The sequence below is a fragment of the Hyperolius riggenbachi genome, chromosome 2 (assembly GCF_040937935.1).
Source record: "Hyperolius riggenbachi isolate aHypRig1 chromosome 2, aHypRig1.pri, whole genome shotgun sequence".
Classification (NCBI taxonomy): Eukaryota; Metazoa; Chordata; class Amphibia; order Anura; family Hyperoliidae; genus Hyperolius; species Hyperolius riggenbachi.
Window position 1 is genome coordinate 528,035,574 of NC_090647.1, and position 21,657 is coordinate 528,057,230.

General features: G+C 45.0%; 1 protein-coding gene across 7 annotated transcripts in view; it reads right to left on the minus strand.

Moving 5' to 3' along the window:
- The window catches only part of ST3GAL6 (ST3 beta-galactoside alpha-2,3-sialyltransferase 6), a 242,363-nt gene that overhangs the window by 206,853 nt on the left and 13,853 nt on the right, over nt 1-21,657 (minus strand). The window contains exon 1 of one of the 7 annotated variants that reach the window (XM_068270628.1): nt 480-567. The exons of the other annotated variants lie outside the window; for them this stretch is intronic. The gene's annotated coding sequence lies outside the window, so the exon portion shown is untranslated. Of the gene's footprint in view, nt 1-479; nt 568-21,657 lie in introns of those variants that run through there. 7 annotated transcript variants of the gene reach the window in all.

Here is a 21,657-nt window from a genome sequence, read left to right on the forward strand (position 1 = left end):
ATTTTTTGTATAGAAGTGATTGGAAAAATCGATCAGACAAACAATCGGAAATCAGATCGGATCTGTTCGACCATCTATCTGAAGGGAAATTGCATGGTGTATTCCAGGCATTAGACCTGGTGGACAACTTTTCAGTTCGAGAAAATGATCAGATAAACGTCATATACAGCCTGCTGATTGTCAGGGAGCGATCTCTTTCTTGATCGGAAGCAGATCGGACATGCTGGACAATACTGATCAAATACTGGCTAACATTGGGTGTGTATATCGATCTGATCACTCAATTGAATAGGAACTGAAATGAAAATTTCATGGTGTGTACCAGAATCAGAATCAGGCTTCAGAGAAACTTTCCCGCACACACATACAGACACTGGCAATGGCTGCGCATGCGATATCTGGAGACACGGGTGTCTGTTCACTCCTCTGCAATATACAATAGATGATGAACTTCTAATCAATCTGCCCTGGATCCTTACCTTCACCTCCCCTTCGAGGATCTGGGTGCTTCAGGCTGGTCTTCAGTGCCGTGAGCTACATATGTAGATATCCATATTGATTCTATTCCTGGTGGATACAGAGACTGTTCAGAGCTTTGGTTCCCTCCCTTCCCATCTCCTCCCCAAAATTCAAGAATTACTTCACCCTCCCCTCCACCCCTTCCTCTCGCCTCCTCTCACTTCTGCTCTCTTCCTTTACTTAATTGTACCCTTCTCTTGCTCTGATAAGTTAAATACTATTGATTTTTAGAGTTCCACCAACTTCTGTAGCACTGAACAAAAGTCTTCAGACCCTTCACAGCAACTCTATGGTCTCTCTCTACATACTATGGTCAGATCTGCTTACTATGGTGTCGTGTTTCTCATAAGACCATACTTCTGTGTGCAGCCCTCCTCATTCTCTGAATCGCTCAGCAGCATTCATCTGTGCCTCATGCTAACCATACTACAGCTTTCCGGGCTTTCTGTGCTATCAGAAGAGCCTGGAGGATTTTTTAAGTTGACCATCTGCTTCCTGAGTCCCCCCTATGAGGAGGAGAGACAATGACAAAGTCAGTCTGGCTTGAACACCCCCCCCCCCCCCTCCCATTAAGACATACGGTATGTTACCAGAAAATAGTAACGTGTAGTGTACAGATCTTGAGGGGAGGAGGTACAGTGCGTTCTTTATACATGAAATCATCCCAGGCAGCACTGGTACCAAATATACTCAATACAGATTTAAAGCATTCCAGTGAGAACTGAGAGCAATGCAAATCGAAAAATAAGACAAACAAAAAACTAAGGGGAGCTTTGAAGGGACCTGAGATTCCATTCTATAGTCTGTAGAAACAACCTGGAACTACTAAAGCACACTAAACAAATAAAACAAAGGTTGCATCACAAGTCAAATACACGTATCAGCCACAGCATTGAAACCACCTATCAATATTGCTCATCACCCAAAGAGATTGAGACTGAATCCCTCTGGCGACTGGTCGGGAGCTGAACGCGCAGTGTTCTCCCCAGGCTATTAGTTTTGGTGAGCACCCGGCTGTCATCGGCTCACCATCTCCTCTGTTGTAAGCAGCGTTGTGCAGAAAACGTCAGCCTTCCATTCCCTCATCTCGCCCCACCCGGCTACTTTTTCATGCCACCCGGCTGGAAAAAATTTCTGGGGAGAACACCGACGCTGTACAGACGCCTTGCTCAGTTATTGGAGAGAGAGATGGCTCTGTTGCTATGAGGAGGGACACAGCGCACTACACGACGCGGAGGCTAGTGACGAGAGGGGTAAGAAGGGGACAATGCATTCGGCCAAAGACTGATGGATCCGAGATGAACAACTAACTGTAACAAGTAACTTGTCTATATATCTTATCTAAAGTTTAGATAGCTTACAAAGCAAATCTAGCTGAAAACAGCTTCAACAGTTTATGATTATTTATTCCTGTGATACAATGAGGACAGCCATGTTCTGTTTGTCACAGGCTGAGGGCTGGAGATGCTATCAGCTTGCCTGTGTGTAATGTGACAAATTCAGTCCCCCTCTCCTCCTCCCCTCTGCCTCTGAAATCTCTGACTAGTAACCTCCTCCTCCTCCTGCCCAGACTGAGCTCCCATAAGCCTTTGCTACAGTGCCACGGCACTCTGAAAAAGCTGTGGGCGAGGCTTGTTTAGTTTATAGTTTATTTCGGTATGCCAAATCATTATGCGATCTCGAGGGGAGGGGGGAGGATGTTTCACATTCTGGATTCTTGGCCGAGATGGCCCCAACTGGCCACCATGGCCCGAGAATAGCCTAGAGTGTGCACAAACCTTTAGATTCTTCTTGTGCTCACAAATATCAGTAAATAAATCTGCAATAAACAAAACCAGACTCCAAAAGACCCCTTTAAAGGAAGCCTATAGTGAATTAAATCTGATAGTTTAACTTACTCTGGGCTTCTTCCAGCCCCCTTGAAGTCCACCTGGTCCCTTGCCGTCATTCTGCCCTGCTCTGTTCAGTCGCTGTCCCCCTCCAAAAGCTGGTGGACTCTGCCAGTCGATGGCCACTGTGCACCCATACTGTGCTTGTATAGCAAGATGTTCCTTGCTTATCAAGTCAAAATCTAATGTTTTGCTTATCTTGCAAAGTGCATGCAAACCAATTTACTTACAAGCCAAGGTTTTTACCGCTCATCCATAACCCACTATTCAAGCTATCCACCCTCAGACTCCCTGAATACTCCCCTAAACCAGGATCTCTACACAAGTTGGTATGTTTGCGTGGATCATGGAGCGGACACCAGAACGTAAGACAAATCATGAAACGGTCAGCTGTACGCGTCAGACAAATGATGGAGTGGTCAGATGTATGTGTCAGACTAGTTGCGGAGCAGTCACTTGTTCTTATCAGACTAGTCGTGGAGCGGTTAATTGTAGGTGTCAGACTATAAACACACAATTTGTGACTTACATGGGAACACAATTCTATGCTAATACAACAGTATTAACTATGAATCTTTACATTTAATAATGCTTCAAAATTATATTACAGTTAATGGCAAGTCTCTCCCTATGACTAATGTACAACTATTTACATTTAGGGTGCGTTTCCACTAACGCGAATTCGCATGCGTTCCCCGCATGCAAATTCGCATAACCAATAAAAGTGAATGAGCCTGTGTCCACTTGTCAGGAAAACAGAGCGTTTTCTTGTGCAGGAAAAATCTGCTCAGCAGAACCATCCGAATTCGGACACCACACACACGCATGCGATTCGCATACAATGTATTTAATAGGGAATTCGCATGGTGTTTTTTCATGCGAATTTTCATGAGAATTCGCATACGATTTCGCATGGAATCAATGAAAAAGCACACAGGCACTGCCATGGTTAAATTCGCACACAGCGTCATCCATACGAAATCGTATGCGAATTCGCGGTAAAATTCGCATACAACCGCATGCGATTTCGCTCCTGCATGCGAATTCGTCTGCGGAGAATCCGCGGCGATTTCCCACCGCACTAGTGGAAACGCACCCTTACACTTACATCACCGCCCCACACAAAAAGCAACATGTTTTGCCCTTTTATATTTGAAGCTTCTTCTAGGGTACACGACATTGCAGTGGTGCAACAAGTGCTATACAGTGGAGTACATTTAAGTGCAACAATCACAGTAACTATCATGTTGGACTAGAACTCAACTTATCTTCCTTTTTACTCCTCTTCGCATTATGTATTTCTTGCCCAATCCTCATAGCATATTTCTGACTTGTGGCTAATGTTTGATACTAGATTTATGACTCCTTGCGGGTTTCTGGTTTGTGAAAAAGTTTGACAATGTCTTTTTTGGCTCCCCCACAGGGGAATTCTTGCATGTTCATGTTCCATTGTTATGAAAATCTTAATAAAAAGCGGTTGAAACGAAACCATGAGCCCCCAACCACCAGCCGTTTTATCTTCCACAACTCATATCCTATTAAAACCAAGGGCACATTTTATAGATGCCGGGTCTGTTTAATGAACAAACAACCCATCCCCTCCCCAGACCACACTGAGAACTGACCCTACATGTCCCCAAATCCCCTCTGAGAATATTGGCAGTGAGAGCCTACAGAACAGCAGACCATAGAGCCATTTCCATTAGGGTCTGTAAGAAAAGGCGCTCAATGTAATCAGCTATTGTCTGAAATTCATTTATGCATTGCAAACAATTCTTCTCGAAAGATTGAGGAGTCTGATTACAAGTAAACAATGAAACCTTAAACTGAACAACATCTGCAGTTTATACAACATCCCAAGTTTCGGGCACTTCATTGCCGTTTCAATACAAATGCTATGTGCTCTCCCAACGGTCATTCTCCAAAAGTATATGAAGTAACATTTCAGTTGTAAAGCCCAGGGCTGAGTAATTTTTGGGTACCTGGAGTCGAAATTGGTGGTTTTGTAAACTGAGGAGTCCGAGTCGAATGATTTTTGTACCGATTCCACAGCCCTGGTAACTATCAGACTAAAGCTGGCCGCTAACTGTCCAATTTCTATCGAAAAATCGTTCGAGCGACCAGAAATTCTGATCGGAAGTGAAATATTGTAATACATTGTTCACTACACCATCAACGAACCAATCTTTGCTTCCTATCTATCACAACCAACAAGAAGATCCAAATTTTTGTTCAACGAAAATTCATTCGGACGACATTTTTTTTCACTCCTTCATAATCGATTGTGTCCACCAATGGAGATTATTTACAACCAATCCGATCAGAATTTCTGATCGCTCATACGATTTTTCGTTCGAAATTGGACCATTAGTGGCCACCTTAAGGAGTTGGAGTCTAAACTATTTTGGGTACCTGAAATCAGTGGTATCATAAACTGAGGAGTTGGGGTCAGAATAATTTTTTAACGATTCTACAGCCCTGGTAAAGCCTGAGGCTCCATTTACTCTGTAGGAAAAAAAACAGAACGCAGGAAAACACAAAATTGGGGGGTTAACGCATCCAATGTTATTAATAGGATGCCTTCACACCACCGCAAACCAGACCCCAATGGAAGACTATGGGAAGGGACTAAGCTGACCACAACGTGGAACATACTCACGTGTCCCATGGATTTGGCCATTTGGTCCACTGCAGGGGATCAGACACCAGCAGAAGCAGGGCACCCCGTTGGTTTGAAAAGACCGATAGGAATCCTGCAGCAAAACTCCCTTTGGTTCATGGCGGATCAATTAGGAATCCTCCCTGTTGCTAGGTAAGGTTCACATTGATTTTTAATAATCCAGCTGGGAGCCCCTATGCTTCTTCTGGTCTCCGATCCGTTTCGGGACGAGCGGGGACGGCGGATGGAAACGGCAGCGATGTGAACAGTATTTTTAATACCCAGAATGATGCTCACAAACGAGAGTTACTGCTGAGGCAACCACCAATTAAGCAGGTGGGGGAGATTAAACCTGACCCCATAAAGGTTAAGAAGTTACTCTCTGTAAACAGGAAATCGGGGATAACATCCCTCCACCAATGGTGGACCAAAATGTAACAATAGGTATTTGAACAGAAGCACCACAAGAATAAAATTGCTAAAATCAGTTTAAAAAGGGGAGGTAGCTGTGGCCTTACCTCTCGATTTTGTCGGTTTGAGGCAACAATTAGCTTTACTCGATTACTCCACAATGCAACGCGGAGGTGCAATCCTGCTTCATCAGACTAATAGGTAAGTAACTAGAATCTGTCTTGTGACAACGCCTCTGTCTAATGCTGTGTGAAGCCTCATTAAGATCCAGAGGCTTCCCTCTCCTTAGGCAAGTATGTTATTTTGAACCTGAGCTTAGGCTCAGGTTCTCTTTCAAGTTAAGGAAGGAATGGGAGTGCGATAAGAGTGAACACCGTGGCAAGTCCGCCTCTTCCTGTCTGAAAATTTGACTTTAGCCAATTTTTCAAGGAATGATTACCGGCCCCAGGGGAGGGGCACGAGGACAGGAATGGAGACCGTACAGAGCTATGTGGAACTAACATAGACATACCTCTGTGCTTACCTAGCTTTGCCTCCGGTCAGGTGTCCTTTAATGGGCATGCAATGGGAAGGGAGTCAAACAAACTCCCATCTGCACCCAGGCAAGAGTCTACATGGATACATCTTATTTCCTTCACTGGCAATATTCGGTACATGTAATGATCACATGACCACACACAGTCGATGCCTGGAGAACACGTGTGACAGGTCAAACAAACCTGTAACTTTTGCCGGTGCCTTGTCTCAGCCGGATTGCTCCTACGGCTTCAGAAAATACCCAAATAGACACAAGAGACGACAACATTGGCTGCAAGCAATTTTGCTGTATTAGCAACAAGTGCACACTACATGTTACGGATATTACATCCTTCTTCAGGTGTTAAAACCACCTGAAGATGTAATATCCGTAACATGTAGTGTGCACTTGTTCCTAGTACAGCAAAACTGCTTGCAGCCAGTGGTGTGCCGTCTCGTGTCTCTTTGGGAATGATCACATGACCTCTGCCGACACCACTTAGGTAATTAATCTACTGCCCGAGCTGAATTTCCCAGTTAATCAATACTGTTCTCTGGAGATAGTGTTGGCGCCAGTACTAGGCCTATACGTTACTTACCTCATATCAATAGAGATAACAGCAATCCCATTTCCTATGGAAGATCCAAAGACCAGTTCTGAAAAAATGATACGGCCATTTCTGAATAATGCTAATGAACAGATCTAAGCAAATATTTGCTGACCCATTTATCCTAACGTCATTGTCTATGGACTTCCCCTAGTGTCCATGTCACTTAAGGTGCCCATACATCAAGCAATTTGGCGGCTGATAGACCATCCAATTAGATTATAATTGGATGGAAAAAAAAAAAAAAAAAATCGGTGCTGCCAAGTGCATTCCCGACCAACAACGCAACCAATTACGGGCCGAAATTGGTCACATTAATCGGTCGGACAAGCTGCAAGCTGTAGGGCCGACTTGCTCGGCGGTAATTGCAAGCGATATCGGGATGAGCAACAAACACGACAAAACCACCAACACTGTCCCCTCCCAATGTAAAATGTTGTCGCCCTCCCCTTCCGCCCATTGTTACCGAGGGAAATCCCAAAACACAAGCCTTAAGTCGGATACAAGGGAGATCATGCAGGTTAAGCTCCTGGGAGCATGACACTACAGAACCAAGTGAACATTTTATTGAGTGCAAATCCCCAACGAACCTCCATTCTGTAGAACACAAAACATAATGCAATACACAATACGAGATAAAATATTGGAGTGCGCAGAAAGACAGGCTACAATGAGTGAATGTACACAAGCACAAGTGTAACTACGCATGGTTTAATATAAATTTACTCCTACCAAATTTAAAGCCATACTTGTAAACGATAAACAAACAAAACATATTCACCTAGGAAAGGGAAGGCTGTAGGTCCCATAGAGCCTTTCTACTTCACTCTCTGTGTCCATGCTCAACCATCATCAACCCCCCACATTGAAAGTATTCAACCAAAAGGTCAGATAAGCCTTCGGGAGTACTCGCGAAGGCTCTGGAAATACTTGTGTAACCGCCCTTAAGTATCTTATTACATGGATTATGGAAATTAATAAAAAATGCAAACACGAAACACAAAACAAACAAAAAAAAAAACAGAGCTTAAGCAAATCCTCAGACTGCGACTCCAGATACCCAAAATTGCTCCGAATCTGCGACTCCAACTCCACAGCCCTAGCAGGACTATGGAGTGGGTAAAAAAATCATTCAACTGCTCAGTTTATGAAAACACCAACTCCAAGTACCCAAACATTGCTCCAGCTCCACAGCCCTGCCTGTTTCATATGAACTCACTGCACGTACGATTCTATGCCATCTCTACATTGTAACGGATTGCGTTATTCTAACTCACTACATGCAGTACGTTTCTGGATAATGTATTAGGATTATATGCACACATTCCATAGACATTGGCTGGGCTTTGAAATAATGTGTGTGCAGTTGCAGTACAGGTGCTTTATGCAGGAAACGCTGCCAAATTACAGTGCGAGTATTTTGGGGAAATGTTGCTAAATGATGTTTATTTTGGGGAAACCATGCTAAATTATGTGTATTTTTGGGAACCGCTGCTAAATTATGTGTATTTTTGGGAACCGCTGCTAAATTATGTGTATTTTGGGGAAATGCTGCTAAATGATGTTTATTTTGGGGAAACCATGCTAAATTATGTGTATTTTTGGGAACCGCTGCTAAATTATGTGTATTTTTGGGAACCGCTGCTAAATTATGTGTATTTTTGGGAACCGCTGCTAAATTATGTGTATTTTTGGGAAATGCTGCTAAATGATGTTTATTTTGGGGAAACAATGCAAAATTATGTGTATTTTGGGGAAACAGTGCTAAATTATGTGTATATTTGGGAACCGCTGCTAAATGTGTATTTTGGGGAAATGCTGCTAAAAGTTTGCTCTGACTCCGACTCTTCGATTCCAATTCCACAGCCCTGCAAAAAGCGCATTAAAACAGCAAAGCATACAAAAATGCAGCAAAAAATAAAAACACACATTGCAGAAATGTTCTGCACTGCCTCCCAGCTTCAAGTACCTGACAGGTTTTTCAGACCTTCTGTTCAATCGTAATTTGAAGCATGCACGCATACGCTCATCTTCCCTGCCCTCCCCCTCCTGTTTCATTATCACCGTGTGACTGACTATATGATCCGAGTACCGCGCGTGGCAATCAATCAATGATCGATGTCATTTATCAAACAAGAAGTTCAGAATGTATTTGTGCAGGGCTAGCTTCATTGTGTGATGACATTCTTCTGCCAGAGCATGACACAACTGGAACCAGAATACTCGATCATGAGATATTGCAAGCATATCTAACTAACGTTTTGGCAACAGAACTGACGTCTATGAATTGTTATAGGAGGCAGAAAGCACAAGCAGCTTTATTTGCACAGTGATTGACTGTTGACCCTCTGCAGGCATCTGCCTGACATGACAGATTGCCAGGTGTTTACTAAATCAATAGTAAGCTCCTATTGGCCAGAGGAGGCCTTTGCACACTATCATGGACCTCACTTATGAAGAGGTTCATTTAAAAAAAAAATATATATAATTCTAGGTGCACAGCGTTTACTGTATAAGGAGACAACCATGGTAGAGTTCCCCTGCAGTCTGCTCACAGCTGCTAAGAACTCATTAGACACTTTGATCTGGGTAAACAAACACAGAGCAGTGAATTTCTTCAGCAACTATTTGTTTGATAAAGACCCTTCATTGTGTGCTGTGCAAGAGTTTGGGTCCACTCAGGGGTGTAACTACAAATCATAACCCCCCCCCCAGCAGAACTTTAGTGGGTCCCCCTTAATGTTCACAACGCTTTCCTTGCCTCCCTTTGGTGACTCCCATGGCATGGGGGTCCAAGGCTCATAAAACAAGGGAGGCCTTTAGGATCCTCAAAACCAAAAGTAGCCACAGAAACACCTCATCTGGAGTATCAGAAAAAGAAGGTTAGTAGTTGGGGTCCTACCACTCCTCTGGGCCCTTCTGCAATCGCAGGAACTACTCCCCCCTATTTACACCCCTGGGTCCACTTTAACTAGTTCACCACTAAGGGGTTTTTCCCCTTATGGTCCAGAGCAATTTTTTAAGTAAATTAAGTAAATCAAGTTTTATTGGTTCAAACGGTTGACATATAATGAACAAGCAAAACTGGGAAAACAGCGCAGCTAATCTCAACAACAGGGATATAAAGATATGTATACTTTATATGAGAGAGAGAGAGAGAGAGAGAGAGAGAGAGAGAGAGAGAGAGAGAGAGAGAGAGAGACCAGAGCAATTTTCACATTTCAGCGCTCCTCCCTTTCCTTTGCCAATAACTTTAACGCTACTTATCGCAATGAAATGATCTATATCTTGTTTTTATTTTTCTTCCAACAATTAGGCTTTCCTTGGGTGGTACATTTTGCTAAGAATTATTTTGTCCTAAATGCATTTTAACGGGAATAATAATGAAAAAAAATGGAAAAACAATTATTTCTTAGTTTTCCGCCATTATAGTTTTGAATTAAAAAGTGCTACAGTGGATAGAATCCACAAAGGTTTTCCCTCTTCACATACATATTAAAAAAAAAAAGTTGAGTCCCTAAGGTAACAATTTATGTATTTTTTTTATATACAAATGTTTTATTTTTCTAACTATGGGAGAGTGTGGAGGTAAAGGGTTAAATCTTATTTTTTTATTTAAATTTAAAGGGATACTGTAGGGGGGGGGGGGGGGGAGTCGGGGGAAAATGAGTTAAACTTACCCGGGGCTTCTAGTGGTCCCCCACAGACATCCTGTGCCCACGCAGCCACTCCCCAATGCTCCGGCCCCGCCTCCCGTTCACTTCTGGAATTTCAGACTTTTAAGTCTGAAAACCACTGCGCCTGCGTTGCCGTGTCCTCACACCGTGTCCTCACTGATGGCACCAGGAGCGTACTGCGCAGGCCTAGTATGGTCTGTGTCTGCGCAGTACACTCCTGGTGACATCAGCGGGAACAAGGACACAGCAATGCAGGCACAGTGGTTTTCAGACTTTAAAGTCAGAAATTCTAGAAGTGAACCGGAGGCGGTGCCGGAGCATCGGTGAGTGGCTGCGCGGGCACAGGATGTCTGTGGGGGACCATTAGAAGCCCCGGGTAAGTTCAACTCATTTCCCCCCGATCCCTACAGTATCCCTTTAATGTATTAAGGTGTAATTTTACTATTTAGCCACTAGATGCCCCCCACCACCACTTTATAATGTGAACAGTACCCAGGAAGTATAGCGCGTGCTTTCACTTTCATTTTACCAATGACCACCGGCATATCATTTATGCCGGTGATCAGGCATGGTCGGAATAGGATTTGTACTTTTTGAAAAGCATGCTTATATACCATAGCTGGGATTTGAACCCAGGACCTAGTGTGTAGTAGGTATCTGTCTTAACCTCTAGACCATGACCCACACTACATGCTAAAGCTGGCGGTAGCATAAACCATACTTCCATTATGATCAATTCGATAGAAAAAGTAGCATGATTAAGGATTTGTACTTTTTGAAAAGCATGCTTATATACCATACCTGGGATTTGAACCCAGAACCTAGTGTGTAGTAGGTATCTGTCTTACCCTCTAGACCAGGGGTCCCCAAACGTTTTGGGTTGAGGGCCGGGTCAACATACTTCAGGAGAGATTTTTTGTGCTATTCCGGAAAATTCCGTCGGAATTATAAAATTTCCGCGGAATTCCGTTTGAGAGGTATAGGAATTCCGATTTGACTACCGGAATCGGAATTGACCTAATTCCGGCCGGAATCACGGAATTTATAATTCCGCGGAATTTTTCGAGCATCCCTACCGGTGATCACTGATCACAGGTACTTTGATCAGTGAAGTAACGGGCGGCGACAAGAATCTCGGCAGCAGACATATCTGGGACTGGGACTTTAGATGAGGTTTGTGATGATGTTATCCATCAGTTTGAAATCTGTACAAGCTTCTCATCTCCTACAGTAACAAGCACATAGCCACGGTAAGAATTTTTTGGCTTAAGCACACTGAACCCTGAGAAAAATCCACCTAAAGTAAGGACAGAGGTATGTTCATGCTGGATCCACATACTTCTCATTCTTTCTGAGCAGTATGTGTAAGTAGGGGTGTAATGAGGGGCGTGGCTGAAGGTGCGACAGGTACGAAACATCACGGTGTCCCTCTTTTACCTCAGGAAGTTGCGAGGCAGAGATCAGTTAGAAAGTTCCTGTACACAAGCAGCAGATGCTGGCAGCAAACAGGTGGTTAATGGACACGATCACAGCGTGGCTCCAACACCATTGGACCGCTTCCAAACAGATAAAGATCAGTCAGACAGACACCAGTCTGATTAACTTACAATAATGAATTCTGTGCCAATGCTCTGATCAGCAATGATTTTTCTTTGGAAGTAATAAATGTATAAAACAGGTCCAGCACACTCCTAAGATAAACATTTCCTTTTATTAGGCCACACCTATTTCTCCAGCTGTTCCTACTATGTCACACCACACATAGGGACATCCAGGTCCTTTGCCTTTTTTTAGCACATCCTAATAACCTGCTAATAATCAAAAGGCAGGAAATACTTGGGACAGGACTTTCCCCATGTGAGGAAGAGGCTAGAGCTTCCCAGACTGCTTTGTGTAACTATTCTCTGGATTAAAAACAAGTCAATCAATTCTTTTTTTCTGACAAAATGTGTTTCCCTCTCTGTTGGCTAACAGCCTATCACAACCGTCGGTCTAAGGTAAGAAGGCGTGGCTTTAGGCTGACTGGGAGAGGAAAGTGAGGGGGCAGCTGGAAGAGATAAGACTGGGGCAGGGAGTAGGTTTAAAGCCAACTGAGCACATGATTTCTCCTAGGTAAAAGGACTACTACAAAGAAAAAAGTAAGCGGTTAAAATCTGACAGAACTGACAGGTTTTGGACTAGCCCATCTCGTCATGGGTAATTCCCTGGGTTTTCTTTGTTTTCAAAAGCATTTCCTGAATGGCAGTTGCTCAGTCCAACTGGCAGACTAGCAAGTATGGAGTATTGTATTGCCAGAACTATAAAAAAAAAAAAAAAAAAGTCAATTTTGAGGGATTTTGTGGATGAAACGGTTGGTGATTATGCCCGTTATCGGCACCACCATCTGCTCCTGGACTTCCCCGTCTTATTACCAGATGGCAAAGAATTTGCTGCAAGGCAATCCTTACTGGCATCTCTGCCAAGCTACTGTTCCGCCATGGTATCTCAATGTAATCACTGTGTACAGACTCTAATAGTTCCACGCCTCCACCTGCCTATTCCCATCAGAGCTGCCAATAGAGCAACACATACACCATACCAGTGATAGCTAACCTTGGCACTCCAGCTGTGGTGGAACTACAAGTCCCATGAGGCATTGCAATACTCTGACAGCTCTAAGCATAACTCTGGGCAGAGGCATGGTGGGATTTGTAGTTTTGTCACAGCTGGAGTGCCAAGGTTAGCCATCACTGCACTATACAATGCATCGCTCAATCGAGGTATATGGATCCACCAAATCTACTGCACTGCTGAATACCAATCAGATCTTGGCTAAAATCTGACTGAAAATCAGAGCATGTGTAGTGGTGTGGTATGAGGTTACGCATCGATTAATCGCCTGCTGCTCATCCCGCGCCCATTTGTTAAAAGAATACATATTCACGATCACATCAATTGAGAGGGCCTCAAAATCATTACAAAGACGCTGAAGGAAATTCCTGGTCAGGCATCTACCATGTGTACAGCTGCCCAACCTACATCGTTTAAATGACAGCAACATACAAGTACATTATTTCCCTCCTTAAATTGTACCTTTCATTAGGGGAAGAAGAGGTTTATACACAAATCCAATTTTGATTGGCCAACCACTGAGCAATTTACCACCTGCATATAGTATGAGGGCCAACAAATTTTGAATACTATGAACAGGTTGTGTGGTAAGCCCTCATATTACATGGAAATGGTAAAATTGGCCAATCAAAATTGGATGTTTGTACCAGGCTTTTCTTCCAGCCCCTCGGTTCCTGTGGTGTTCATATGGTTTCCTCTTTTCTACTGCTATCAGCCAGGGTAAAGTCTGCACCGCGGCTCAGTCGCGGACAGGGCTGTGGAGTCGGAGCAATTTTTGGGTGCCTGGATTTGGAGTCGGTGGTTTCATGAACTGAGGAGTTGGAAGTTGGAGTCGGATGATTGTTGTACCCACTCCATAGCCCTGCAAGCGCTGAGGAGATGGGAGTCCAGGAGTCGGAGCAATTTTGGGTACCTGGAGTCGGAGGTTTCATAAACTGAGGAATTGGATGAAATTTATACCGACTCCACAGCCCTGGTCGCAGGACACTGCAAATGTGCGGCCCTGACCATATGCCTCCAGTTCTGCACCTGGGTTTTTCCCCTTCTGGACCAGAGCAATTTTTACCTGTCAGTGCTCCTCCCGTTCATTCGCCAATAACTTTATAGCTGCTTACCTGGGGTTTTCTGCAGCCCTCTGTAGTTCGTTAGCTCCCTCTGTGCCAGTCTGGTCCCCTCACGATCCAGCCGGGTTGTGAAGCACTGCGCATGCACATTCCTGTCCGCATGCACCCCCCTTAGTGCAACCACCGCAAGCAATCTGTGCAAGCGCAGCTTAGTGAACACTGCATGTGCAGAACGCTCCTGGACACAGGAGTGGGATCGGGGAATATTCGCGGCTGGGACCGTGCAACAATCCCTGGCTGACTCAGTCAAGGACTTTACTGGGGCAGCCTGCAACAGAACGGAGGAGCGGACGGACTACATGGGACTGAGGAAAGCCTCAGGCAAGCAGAAATCCTTGTCATATGTTTGTCTAAGGTTCACTTTAAAGCGGACCTGAACTCAGAACTGTCTCTCTGCTTTAAAAGATCAGTCACAGCATAATAACCTGTAAAGTGTAACTGTCAGGCATAAAAATCAATTCTATTTTTATCTGGTAAACAAGTAATAAGGATGCTAACCAGGCAATCCAAAAGTTACAATCACTATTACTTTTCTTGTTGATAAATGAAGATTCCCCAGTTTACCTGACTCTTATTTGGTACACACAAAATTTGGTACACAAAAAGGAAGTTGCAGGGCATGCTGGGTCGTCCTTTTTTGCTTCTCTACTTTCCCCTCAGACTCAACTAATGCAACCTGATTGGCTGAAGCCTCTTTCCCTCCTGTTTTCCCCTCCCATGCCTCTGTTCCTCTCTGATTGGCTAATATTTCTCATGCTGAGACAATGCACTTTCTATAGCGAAGGGTGGGCAAATCGGGTAAAGGAGAGTAAGGGAGGAAATGACATTAGAATTGGCTTCAACACAGCCACAGTTAAAAAATGGGAAATGCTAGGAAGGATTTTCTCATTTTTTTTTACTGTAGAAAAATCACTAAAATCAAAACGTGGACAGTGCAATACATATGTGATGTAAGTGAGATAGTATGGCTGACAGCTCCTCTCTAAATCATTTCTTTGTTGCAGCTGATCCAGATCCTGCAATAAATCTGTATTGTGTCTACTTCCTGCTTTCATGGAAGCAGACTTATTGTTAACATCCTGTGTTAACAAATTAGCTGCTCTCTCATGGGAGTCAGCAGCTGAGAGATCAAATTACAATTTGTGATTAGTCACAGATGAGAGGGAATTAGGCTTAACTCTCTAAATACATACAGGGTGCATTTCTCTGTGTTTTCCTTCTGTCCTGTGCAAGCGTCCAGGTCCACTTTAAGCTCTACACTTGCTTACGCAATTACTCATTCTTTCACATTACAGATGGCCTACCTGTTTAAAAGGTTAAATAACATTTGTCTCTGGAATTCAGGACTTGTAAAACAAAGGAGTGAAGGCACAATATCCGAAGTGCTTCCGTCGTGGGACAAGCATATAATTTGACCCGACCAGACCCCCAGCAGGCCTTGTCAGGACTTGTGCCTCCAGTCATTGATGCTAAAGATGTCTGTCATGTAACCCTCATGGTCACCGCTCCATACACCTTCCTCTCCCCAGCATCACCTATTATCGTCTGTGTCACGGCGTAGTCTAGACATATAGCTCAGCCGTATCAGCTGTCTGTTCCGCCGCGCAGAAACCCGAGCGCAGGATGGAACCTTAGAGCTGTCCTTAAAACCTATTCAAGATCAGAGATTTGTGGAAGATTAGAAGGTAATGAAAGAGTGTCTTTCACAGACATTTTAATTAGTGAGAAGCAGCCCAGCGAGAGGTCTCTTCTGGTATGTGAGCGCAGCGGGACCACGGAATCCTACAAGTGGTCTCCAATTATTAGCAGAAATCAGCAAACCCAACTGACTTTTTATATCCAGTTTTCGGACTTCCAGAAAAGCCGATATCTGATTGGCTGTCATACGCTATGATGCTGCGTAAAGACCCGTGCGATTTTCCCGATGATCAATTTTTTAAACGGCCTTTTCTGGGATTTTGCGACATGGGTACAGGCTCGCGATTACAGGAACGGCGTTTAGCGACGCTCAGTGTTAACGACCATCAAGAGGGTCGGATCTTTAAGATCCTCGACAACTCCCCACAAACTACCATGATCGCATGACTTCCCGTTCGCGCCCGTCGTGTACGTTGCAAGCAGGAAGGGGAAGTCGCCAAACGTTCCTCGTCAAGGTGACGTTGCTGGACCAGTCGGGACGTAAGTATTCAGCGAGAGAGGTGTAATGTGCCAACAGACTCTCCTTTTTTCTTCAAACACAGGCTGAAACAATGAAAGCTGGAAGGATTCTTTCGATGAGTTATTTCAAGCAGAACTGAAGTCAGCTAACCAGCATATACTAAATATAAAACATACCGTACTCTGCACCAACACTGCTCACCAGTCAACAAGACTCAAAGAACTCCAACTTGCAAGACAAATGTAACACTAACTCCATGCAACTTGGATTTAGGCCAACCGAACGCACTTCCTGTCAATTTTCGCGACTGTTCCTCTTCGAAAGAGGTGTGAAGAATATGGAGGCTGACATACTTATGCCAGTTGCCTGGCTGCCCCCCTAATCCTGCGAATCAAACACATTTAGCCTCAGACCCTGTACAAGCATGCAGATCAGATGTTTCTGACTTAAAGTGGACCCAAATTAAAAATACAAGATTTCAGAAATAAAATCTATTTTCTAAATTATAATAATAAATAGCAGCCTTTTTTCAGCTGCATGATGACAAATATAAAATATGTTACATTTATTGAAGGAACCCCTCCCTTCCTTTCATATTGCCGGGACAGAATCCGGCAAACTGGTGTAGTAGGTGGTGTCCGGCAATGGAGAAATTGCTAATGGCTGCCACCTGTATAACCCTAGTTATGAAAAGAGAAGGGTGAAAAGCATGCACTGAAATGCTCATAGGCTTGAAAGAGTGTTTATTTATCTTTGTATGTGTCAGAGTGGTGCAACTAAATATTTTGAATTAAAAAATAGTTTGGTTTGGGTCCGCTTTAAGTCTGAAATCCTCCGCCCCCCCCCCCCCCTTTCTGCTCACCAACAGAGCTTTCTGTTGGTGGGCTCTGATCACTGCTGAGTTGTTTACTTATTTTTTTTCAATCAAAATTCCCTATTTTTTGTTTATTTTTTCCCAGCCCTCCCTCCAAGCCCCCCCCCCCCTCAATGACAACGATCGGCGGTCATAGGCACCGGCCTATGACAGCCGATCGCTCCAGAGCCTCTCTAGGGGACAGCAGAGTGACACGGCTGTCCCAAGTACAGCGATGCCATGAATGGCAGTGTTGTACAATGTAAATAGACGGCAGCTTCGTCGTATAACACTCTCCTAGTGGCGATCGCCGCTGGAAGACTGATGAGCGGAGGTGCGCGCCCGATCTTCTGCAAAACCCCGCCCACCGCTCCTGACGCCTTTCTGCGTTAGGCGGTCCTGGGGCTGCCACCCTCCCGACGCCAATTGGCGCTAGGCGGTCGGGAGGGGGTTAAAGGGATGAGGTGGCAACCCTGACCGCAGCGCAGCCACCGTGATCTTATAACCACAGCCTATAAAAGTTCCTATAAAACTCCTGTGTGCTCCTCGATGCGATTGCACTAGGCCCAGCTGTTGTCACGACTTCTATCTGCCAGTTACTTACACTTTCACAGTCACATGAATAATTCCCGGAGGCCGAGACTCTGAACTCCGCTCACCTCAGGTGACGATTACAACACCTGCCATTTGTTAAACAAGCCATTCGGGAATTCAAGCCGTCATCATCCCAAACATCCCGCTATGACGCCATGGTAACAGCGACGCTCCCTTCCTGCTCCTCCATAGGGAGAGCTAAGGCATCAATTACCAGCCACTTGTTCTGGAATCAGATGTGTGAATCAATTGTTAATAATAAAAAGCAGGGGAGTAGGGATTGTCAATGAGATGAAAATAATTTAGAGCTGATGCAGGAGTATGCAAATGTATGCAGTGTGAAAAAGGACCAATCAAATTTTACCTCAGCAGGATTTGGTTGGTTGGTTTATTTTCATGCTGCATACATTTGCATAATACTGTATCAACTCAAAATTAGTTGCATCTCATTGACCATCCCTACTGGGGAGGCACATAGGTGGAGTAAAGGTGCCCATACATTACTTGATTTGCAGAACTGATATCCAACCGATTCGAGCAATTGGAATCAATTTGGCAGAGATTGATGCTGGCTGACAATCAATCAAAACGATTGATCCAGCATGCTGGAAAGTTCTCATTAAGGCGTCTTTTCCACGGGCAGTTGATAGTAGACCAGAACGATTTTCGGTAATAATTGCACTGAGCCATTTCTGTCCGAAATCACGATTTCGATTTGATTCATGATTTCCTCCAAAACAAGCTTTGTTTCCCCCTCTGTGCCGCTCTGTCCCAATCTCTCTTTTTGCACTTTCTGTGTCTCTTTGTGCCCCCTTTGTCTCTCTCTCTCTCTCTGTGTGTCCCCTTTGTGTCTCTCCTTGTGCCCCCTCTGTCTCTTTGCGCTCCCTTTGTCTCCCTCTGTGCCTCCTTCTGGGTCTCCTCTGTGCCCCCTTCTGGGTCTCCTCTGTGCCCCCTCTGGGTCTTTCACCTCCTGCAGGCTCTAATGCACGGCATACTTACTGTATGTCATGTGACATACAGGAACCAGGAAGTATGCTGTGCACAAGAGCCGGCAGACGGCGAGCGTTGGACTCGTGCAGAAGGTATGTCCAACACTGCCGATGCTGCGGGCCGCATGCGCCAGGACTTGGGGGCAGTTTGAAGCCGCTTCTTCAAACTTCCCCATACAAAAATGACATTGCGGAAATCGCAGCATTGGCGATTCCGAAACCGTGATCTTGGTGATCGCGATTTCGATTTAAATTCAATGTATTGTTCAGGCCTAGTTGATAGGCAGTGTAATGCCTCTAAAACGCTCACCACTGCTTGCTGCTGCCTGGCCACTGCTTTCTGAGCACACAGTTCAACTGCCCGTGGAAAAGAGGCCTCAAAAGGGCTCAGTCAGGGACCTGGCAGCATTTGTTTATATGTAAAATACGTACCCAATCCACCCCCAACTCCCCATGGGCCCGTGAATGTAGCACGCTCACCTGCCCACTGTCTCCTCCTGTGTCCCGCATCTTTCCTTATAGCCGCCAGTACTCCATGACATGCGTAGGGTTCACGAAGTACAAGCACCCCCGGTGGCAGTGGAGAAAGACACAGGAGGAGGCAGCAGACAGGTGAGCCGGGACACTCACGACGGGCCCGGGGGTACATAGTACAAGAGTGAGCCCTGGGGGGCCCAGCAAGTAGAGGAGGCTGGACAGGTTTCATATAGATTTTCATGCTGAAACCTACTGGAAACCTGTTTGCCCTACACTGGCAGCAATAGATCCCTCTCTGCTCAGATTCAATAGAGAAGGAGAAGTGTATGGAGACCCTTAGATGCCCTTTTCTACAGGAGACTGAACTGCGCGCTCAGGATTTGTTCACACTAAGGGCTTGATTCACAAAAGAGTGCTAACTGTTAGCACGGCCGGTTTTGCGCAATTTTTGTGTTTGCGTGCGATCGCGAATGTTTGCGCGCAATTAACCGTTTTCGCATGCAAATGTGAATTTTCACGCAAAATCATTATCATTTTCGTGTGAAAATTCGCGTTTGAGCACAAAAACGTTTAACTGCGCGCGAAAATTCGCGATCGCGCGCAAATGTGAGAATTCACGCGGAAATGGCCGTGCTAATAGTTAGCACGATTTTGTGAATCAAGCCCTAAGAGCGAGTTTGCTCTTTTTAGAGCTGGTGATTTTAAAAATCGCCTTAAAAGTGCTAGTGCAATGATCGCAAACGCGGCTCCTGCACCAATTTCTGAGCGTTTGTGATTCAATAGAAAGTATAGGGAAATCGCTAAGTGCTTGAAAAAGCAATTTCCCGAGCGCTTTCATGAATAAATATATTGTATTTATTCATTTCCGGGTCAAAGAGTTCACTTCCTGACTGACGTCAGGAGGTGAAAAAAATCATTGCTGCTCAAAAGCGCTTTTCTAAGCAAAAAGCGCTTCAAAATTAGCCCTATAAAATCGGTCAGTGCTTGCGATAGTGCTGGCGATTTATAATGTGAACAAGGCCTCAATGAGCAGTTACCAGGCAGCAGTGAGCAGTTTCAACACAACAAAAAGTGGTCTGTGGGCCTCGGGTATCAGGCCATCTATTGTGGGGAGTTCCGGTGGAAGAGGGGGTCATCACCAGGGATGCTCTCTCGAATTTGGATGAAATACGAATAGGGTTATCACACCTCCAGAAAATCAAGTCCATGCAAATTCCATTCAGACCTCAACTTATCTAGTGCTGGTTTTAGCGATGCTGTATAACCGCTGTATGAAATGAAATAAAAACAAGCATTGGATAAGTATCCGCAAAGCGTTGAGTTCTGCATGGAATTTGCATAGCAGTGAGCAGTTGCCAGGCAGCAGTGAGCAGTTGTGAGGGTTTGAGAGGCATTTCACTGCCAATCAACTGCCCATGGAAAAGGGGCCTAAGGCCCCATTCACACTTGAGCGTTTTGCCAGCGATTTCGGCAAAACGATAGCGCTTTTGAAAGCGTTTGTGTAATAAAACCCTATAGGCCAGTTCTTACTTGGGAGATTTGCGCTAATCGCCGCAAATCGCCCAAAATCACGAAACGCAAACGCCTGCACCATTTTCAGGCGATTTCCCGGCGATCGCGTTTCAGTGCTATAGATTGCGGAGAAATTGCTGCACTGTCCAGTGATTTTTCCAAAAGTCGCTGGCGTTTTGCGCTTCTAAGTGTGAATGGGGCCTTTTCCACAGGCTGTTCATAGGCAGTGAAATGCCTCTCAAACTCTCTCAGGTTTAACCTGCAAGTGTAAAAGGGGCCTATAAGAAAAAAAATGCATTCTGAAACACTGTTCAATTCTGCGACTCGTTGGCAACTTCCTCCCCCACACAGGAACAGACCCCAGTCACACTGGGTCTATAAGTAGAAGGCTTTTGTCACAGCTCACTGGATCTGAAAATAAACCTGAGGTTGCAATCCTCGCTGCTAGCCTTGCGTGAACGGCACATGTGCAGACTGTGCTTCCAGTCATTTTCTTTTTTTACATTCCTATAAAAGTGGCACTCTGTTGCCGGGGTCCACAACCACCCAGACCTCCCAGGTGGAAAGCAACTTTTAGGGCCCTTTTCCACCAGCGCGTTTGCGCTGGCTGAATCGCAAAAACGCAAACCGCTAGCGATTTTACAATCGCTACGGTTTGCTTTTTAACATAGGAATCGCGGTAGGTCATTTCCACTACCGCGATTCGTTTTTGTCAGGAACGCGAACGCGCGGCGGAGCGATATTTGCCGCGATTTTGCTATGCAGTGCATAGCATAGCAAAATCGCGGCGGCGAACGTCGGGGAATCGCCGGTAATTGCGATTCAGCAATCGCTAGCGTTCAGCGTGAACGCTAGCGATTGCAAGTAGAAAAGGGCCCTTAGGCCTCTTCCACACCAGGACGTTGCGTTAGGGGACGTTATAGGGTACATAACGTGCCCCTAACGCAACGCCTGGTGGTGTTGGAGCAGGACGCTGCCAAGAGCCGCGTTACAAGCAGCTCTTGGTGCACCTGCTCTGTCGGAGGCGCTGCGGAGACCACGTGAGCGGAGCTCTCCACATC